Source organism: Spodoptera frugiperda, chromosome 11 (assembly GCF_023101765.2).
Source record: "Spodoptera frugiperda isolate SF20-4 chromosome 11, AGI-APGP_CSIRO_Sfru_2.0, whole genome shotgun sequence".
Taxonomy (NCBI): domain Eukaryota; kingdom Metazoa; phylum Arthropoda; class Insecta; order Lepidoptera; family Noctuidae; genus Spodoptera; species Spodoptera frugiperda.
Genome location: NC_064222.1, coordinates 8,065,404 through 8,072,024, shown reverse-complemented (window position 1 = coordinate 8,072,024; position 6,621 = coordinate 8,065,404).

The window sequence follows — 6,621 nt, the reverse complement described above, 5'->3', positions numbered from 1 at the left end:
GTCGAGGACAGTTGTTCTTACTTGGTGCCAAGTTGATACATTTGTACGTGTAAATATAATTATGTATGTCAGGTGCGGTTACAATTAGGACTCGATGTGCTTTACCTGAACTTGTAAATGCCACTAGAGGAAGTAGTTTATTTGTATACTTACATTTTATATTACATACATTAACTATTAGTAACATTTATTTATCAGAACCTCTTTTTAACAATAATGTTTATTATAAGTAGATAGGATTGTCTGAACCGGGGACGTCATTTCAACGATGGCGCATTCATCATCACTCCTATACGTACGTAGGTACGTCAGAATCATTTCATAATAATTGCCCTTTTACATGATGCGTAGGTATTTCTTTGTATTTTGCAATTTTAATTAGTTTGATTGAAGTTTTAAATAACCCATTTGAAGGAAACATTTAGATAAACCTAACGCCATCAAGTTCTTAATAACCCTCCTTCTGTCGCAGTCGGGTAAAAAGAGCAATGAAGGTTTTGAGACAATTTTAAATGCGTCATTTTTGGCATGTTATGTTAGCCTATTTGCTTCATTTTACATATCCTGCCCTCGGGAAATCCTGTTTCTTAAATATCCAATGATGATACCGCCTTCTACCTAATTATATGTTTTACAAAAGCCACTAAAGTTCATTAACATAATTTAACTTATTTTCAAATAAAGCCTTTAGGTAAACACAACAAGGTCGCTTTTGTCGCAAGCCAGTGTATCCATTCAACATCTTCAAGCTTGAGTCAGTCTAGTATTAATAAAATTATCTCATTCGTTATACTGTATGAGACTACACGTGCTTAGCATGCAAAAGTATACAGAAACAACTACTTGCTACAAGTACATAATGCTACATACATATGTGTACCTACTTATAACTATGTAGGCACCTTGTTTGGCAACAAATGTATGGCTTTTTTGAAGATTTACAATCATCAATAAATCATTTTTGTCAGTTTCCTAATCAAGACAATCGATTACCGATCGTTGCTGTGACGGTTGTGTTATTGTGGGTGATGTTTTCTCAGTCAAAATACTCAAAATAAACAATCAATCAAATCAATCCATTAAACTAAATAAAAACATTGTTTTCTTACATTTTCGTTAAATAATTTTTTATATTTTAATCATTAGACTAAACAAATATTTACAATTCCAAATAAAGTATTACTGCTAACTTGCCCAAATTCCGATTCCCGAAGAAATCTGCAAGCATTGACATTCTGGATATATTTTGATCAATTTTTTTAGGCTGTGACTTCCACACGCACGTTTTTAAAAAAAATATACGTCAGACATGATTGATTTACGTTTACGCGGGAAAATAACAATTTGATTGATCATAGATACTACAGATATACGATTCTTAACTTATTTTACGTCATTATTGTTTTTCTGATTCAATATATTTCGTTATTTACTTTTAAATAGGAAAATGGATGGTGAACACGTTTTGGAAATACCAGTTTTGGGCGCCAAGTAAGCGGTCATATTATGTGGTAGCAAATGTCAATCGCGATCTCAACGCGGCAACGTGACTAAAGACGATATTATAATATTATAATTTTTCATCTAAATAGTTCATCTGAATATGCAGACATATAGGTAGGTATTTAAAATATTTGCATCTTGTCGTCAATACTTAGGGAAGAAAATTAAGTTAACATTTCTTGGCTTTTTTTAACGGGGGAAAATCATCCAATGACTTCTCCCGCCTTGGGCGAGGCGAGAAGGAGTTTCAGACTCTTACTGATTAAAAACCACCCTGTTCCTACTCCTGCTTTTCGAAGCGGAGCCCCGGTCAACCCGCTGGGTAGTCCGCAGCTCCGAAACACTTCTTGGCTGAAGTATTATTTTAGTAGGTAATGATGATATAAATTGTTATCATTATGTAACATGTATAGAAATACTTAAGTAGGTAGATATTTTATATACATAGTTAATACTGTACGGTATTACCTACCTACCTGTGTAACTACGGCAAACATTGTGAATTGTAGGTGCGGGACATCGTGAGGCGAGCAACATCGGCCACACAACCCACAGACACTACGTGTTGACCACGACCACTCTGTCAAGAGTGATACGAATGAGAAGAAGAATAGGAACAAAAAAACTAAACACACAGGAAACAAAATTCTTTTCATCCAAAGTTAATAATTTATTTCTTACTAGCTTTTGCCCGCGACTTCGTCCGCGTGGTTGTGTTAGTGGTTGGTGGTCAAAATTAAAACGCCTTCTACCCTTTTTATTTGCTATAAAAAGTAGCCTATGTTCTTTCGTTCCCCATAAAGTGTCTAAATACAAAGTTTCACTGTTACAGCTTTAAAAATGACGAATTTCCATATGACCATTCATCCCCTATTTTTACCCACTCTCCCCTATGTTACAACTTTAAAAATGACGAATTTCCATATGAACATTCATCCCCTATTTTTACCCACTCTCCCCTTTGTTACAGCTTTAAAAATGACGATGTTCCATATGAACATTCATACCTTACTTTTACCCACTCTCCCCTTTGTTACAGCTTTAAAAATGACGAATTTCCACAAGACCATTCATCCCCTATTTTTACCCACTCTCCCCTATGTTTGCATGAAATAGTAGCCTATGTTCTTTCGTTTCCCATTAAGTATCTAAATACAAAGTTTCACTGTTAGAGCTTTAAAAATGACGAATTTCCATATGACCATTCATCCCCTATTTTTACCCACTCTCCCCTGTTTATTTTTTTTGCAATAAACAGTAGCTTATGTTCTTTTGTTCCCCATTAAGTGTCTAAATACAAAGTTTCACTGTTACAGCTTTAAAAATGACGAATTTCCATATGAACATTCATACCTTATTTTTACCCATTCTGCCCTATTTTTTTGCTATAAAAAGTAGTCTATGTTGTTCTTCAGGGTCTATTCTTTCTCTGCACCAAATGTCATCAAAATGCTCGGTTTACTGGTTTAGGCGTAACGGCGTAAGTGTGAGCCGCGACCTCTTCCGCACGCGCACCCCTGGCCTTGGCGACGTCCACTTCGCAACGGGCCGTGCAGCAGAAATCGTAATATTTTAATTTCACCACAACTTCAAAACCAAACGTCCAATTTTAATCATTCAAAGACCAAATATTTTCAATATAAACTGTACTTAATGATGAAATAATTTATTTTGATAAGGATTAATAGCATGAGTAAAATAAACGCGTTTAAATGTAGTCCAAAAAAATTCAAGATTTTTAAATAAAAATGTGGTTGTTGTGCCTCACTCGACATAGATAGGTATAGTGTGTCGCGGACTTTTTTGTAGATATTTGTCAGATCTACAATTAATTATAACATTTCATGGTTCTATCTTTTGTAGTTTAGGCAGCGTACGCGAAATAAGTAACTTCATTGGTTGATTTTTTCAGTTTGTGTCCGAAAAATCCAAATATCTTACGGAACCCTATTTTTTTCCAAAATGAAATATAGCCTATGTTACTCGTGGATAATGTAGCTTTCGAATGGTGAAAGAATTTTTAAAATCGGTCCAGTAGTTTTTGAGCCTATTCATTACAACCAAACAAACAAACAAACAAACAAACAAAGTTTTCCTCTTTATAATATTAGTGTAGACATACTCGTACTTAGCTTTTTTCGTAGAAATGAATCGATATAAATGAGTCAGTAACAATATAGTGCTACCTACAGACTAGAAAAGCTTTAATACCTATAATAAAGTGTATTATCAACCCTGAATTTAATTTGAGACATAGACGGATGTTAGTTACTTCAAAGAAATTAAGGATTTACTGCCGTACTCAAAGTAATTTAATGAATACCTAAACTATTCCTTGGTCACGATTTTATTCCGAAAACAATTAAGTACAGGACCAGACAAGAACTCGGTTAAGTAATCATTATATGACTCTGAGTACGGTAGTTAGATACATACATAGTTAAATAATACATAATGATGAATGATCCGTGCTTTCGTACTGACCAATAAGTACCAACTAAACAATTCTTGAAAAATCTCGAAAAACATCTTCGATTCATTCAAATCATATGCGCATATATTTATGTACTTAACTGTGCATGTGTGTGTGAATACAATATTCACATAGACCACATCCACATGTGAATGCGTGTCGTAGTGTGTGTGAACGCTAACGTGTTTTATAGTATCGCACGGGGGATTTACCTACACACAGACACACACAAGATATTTGGTTGTAACAGTTACCTTACAGTGTGTGACGATACGGAAAAACTTTCGCTGTAACCGTCGGCGGGCGTCGCCATTTTGTAAAAACCCTTTCGCGCGCAAATACCTTGGGTATTTTTTAAACTAGTGATATCAAACTTAACTGCGGGCCATTATAGTAATAATTAGAAAAACCTACTACTACTTAACCTTGCTCCGTACTGAGACGTAACGCGTCTGTAAAGGGCTACAGGCTGACTAACTATGACCTGCTTTTCATAGGCACAATCCCGGCTTGGGTGAGGCGGAGGGAGTATCAGGCTCTTAATCCTGTTATTCCCTTACCACTCACCCTAATCGATTAAAAAAACCCTATCAATATTTTTAGAACGCATGTGGATAGAATTGTGGCATATCTGTGTATGTATTGGGCTGTGTGCGTCTCTTGAAAAACTGAGATTGACAAAGAGATTTTGGATTGAATTCGTTTAATAATTATCATGTCTGCCTATGGGACCTGCCTGAACCTGGCCGGCCTATGGGTTCAATCTCACCTAACCGTTAGGTACAAAACAACGGTGGCAAAATGTCGCCCAAAGGCTCTTGTCTTCAGTGACGCTCAGAGGTGATACAGATTATTAAAACATTTAAATTGATACCTATTCGCGATCATTTACATAAACAAGTAGATAAATATTTAAAAAGTTGAAATATTTTACGTTAGTTGACATTCCAAAAAGGTTTGATTATGATGCTGTGACGCTATTGTGTGTTGTTCTTGTTTTTTAAGTGTGGGAGAACCATGCTTCGGCACGAATGGGCCGGTTCGACCGGAGTGATACCACGGCCTCACAGAAAAATGTCGTGAAACAAACGGTTGCGTTGTGTTTCGTTGTGTGAAGTGACGTTACCCAACCTTCCCAATCCCCGATTCCTCAGCAACCCTTAAATTCCTAATCTACAAAAGATCCGCCAACATGCCTCCTCTGGTGTTTCTGAATCCATGGGCAGCGTGATTGTTTACCATCGTTTACCGGCTTATACCATAAAAAAGTAGTCTGAGCCGGATGAAGAAACTTAGAATGTTCCATTTTCACCTATCTACATTCTACATTTTTAAAACTTTTTCGACGTGTTAATAACGTTATCTCACCTAGAATGGTAAGTGATGATGCGGCCTACAGTGACGTCGTCACTTTTGCCCATGTACGAGCAACCTAATCACTCGGGCTTTGAAGACAACCAGGTTGTACCCATCAGGAAACACAGACTCCGGCAAAGAATTCCACTCCCTAGCAGTTCGCATTAGGAAGCTTGTCACAATCTTTAGACAGTACACAAACCTGAGTCTGGTTGGATACAGGTTCACCAATCCAATGTAGGAACTATTATAGCGGTCGACATTTTTGTAAGCTTTAGATAAAATTACGTAATAAAATTTCGATTATTTCAACATAGAGAGATAATAAAATAATTAATTCATACCTCTCATCGATGTCTTGTAAGACAGGTTTTTGAAAGTAGGTAGGTATTTACGAAGATACAAGATACCATAAAACTTACGACATTTTTGGCGAATAGATAAGAAGTTACCAAGTCATTAACAGTCATTTTATTAAGCTGAACTTAAATAGGCCGAATCATCACATTTAACTATGCGAGATAGTAGCTGAGTGCTGGAACATTTAGGCTATACAATGTACACCCACTTTTCACCATTTGTGTTATATAAGTGTATAGCACTATATATATAGAAAATCCTAATGTGGGGCAACGTTTTTTCAAAAAAATGCGGCCTACGGTGGAGCACGTCTGCCTATAAAAAATAAACCTAGCACTATAGGTTTATTTTCTTTTTTTCTTATTTTACTTTACTTTGACTAAATACAAATCTTCGTTCAGATACTAGTCATATGCGTCGATAAAATAGATTTTGAGTTATAGGTGGGTCGAACTTGACCCAAAATGGTTCGTGTAACCCACGGCCGGTGTGTCGGTTTTTTTGCTCGAACTTGGCGGACACACTGCTGTGTGTCTAGATTATCATAAAAAATAAATATCTACGTAGGTACTCTTGTACCTACATTTACTAGTTTAGTTTTAACAAGGCAGAAGGTAGTTTATAGGCCTCCACCACAAATTTTTCTCTGACAGACTTGTACTTCACAATCCTATACCGATAGTCTCTTATACGCAGCTATGTTCTTTTCCGTATCGCTGATATCCGGATCGAAAATAATTTTAAAATGCATTAAATTAAAAGCTCAATGTTTTCAATTTTGCCGCTGACGCTGAATAAAACTTGCTTTATACCAACCACTTGTTTTATCCAATAAGTTACCGCAAATAGCCACATAAATTCTAATGCTACGGTTCTAGAGAACAAACTGACAAAAAACAAATTGTAAACAGAAAACAAACTTATAAGTG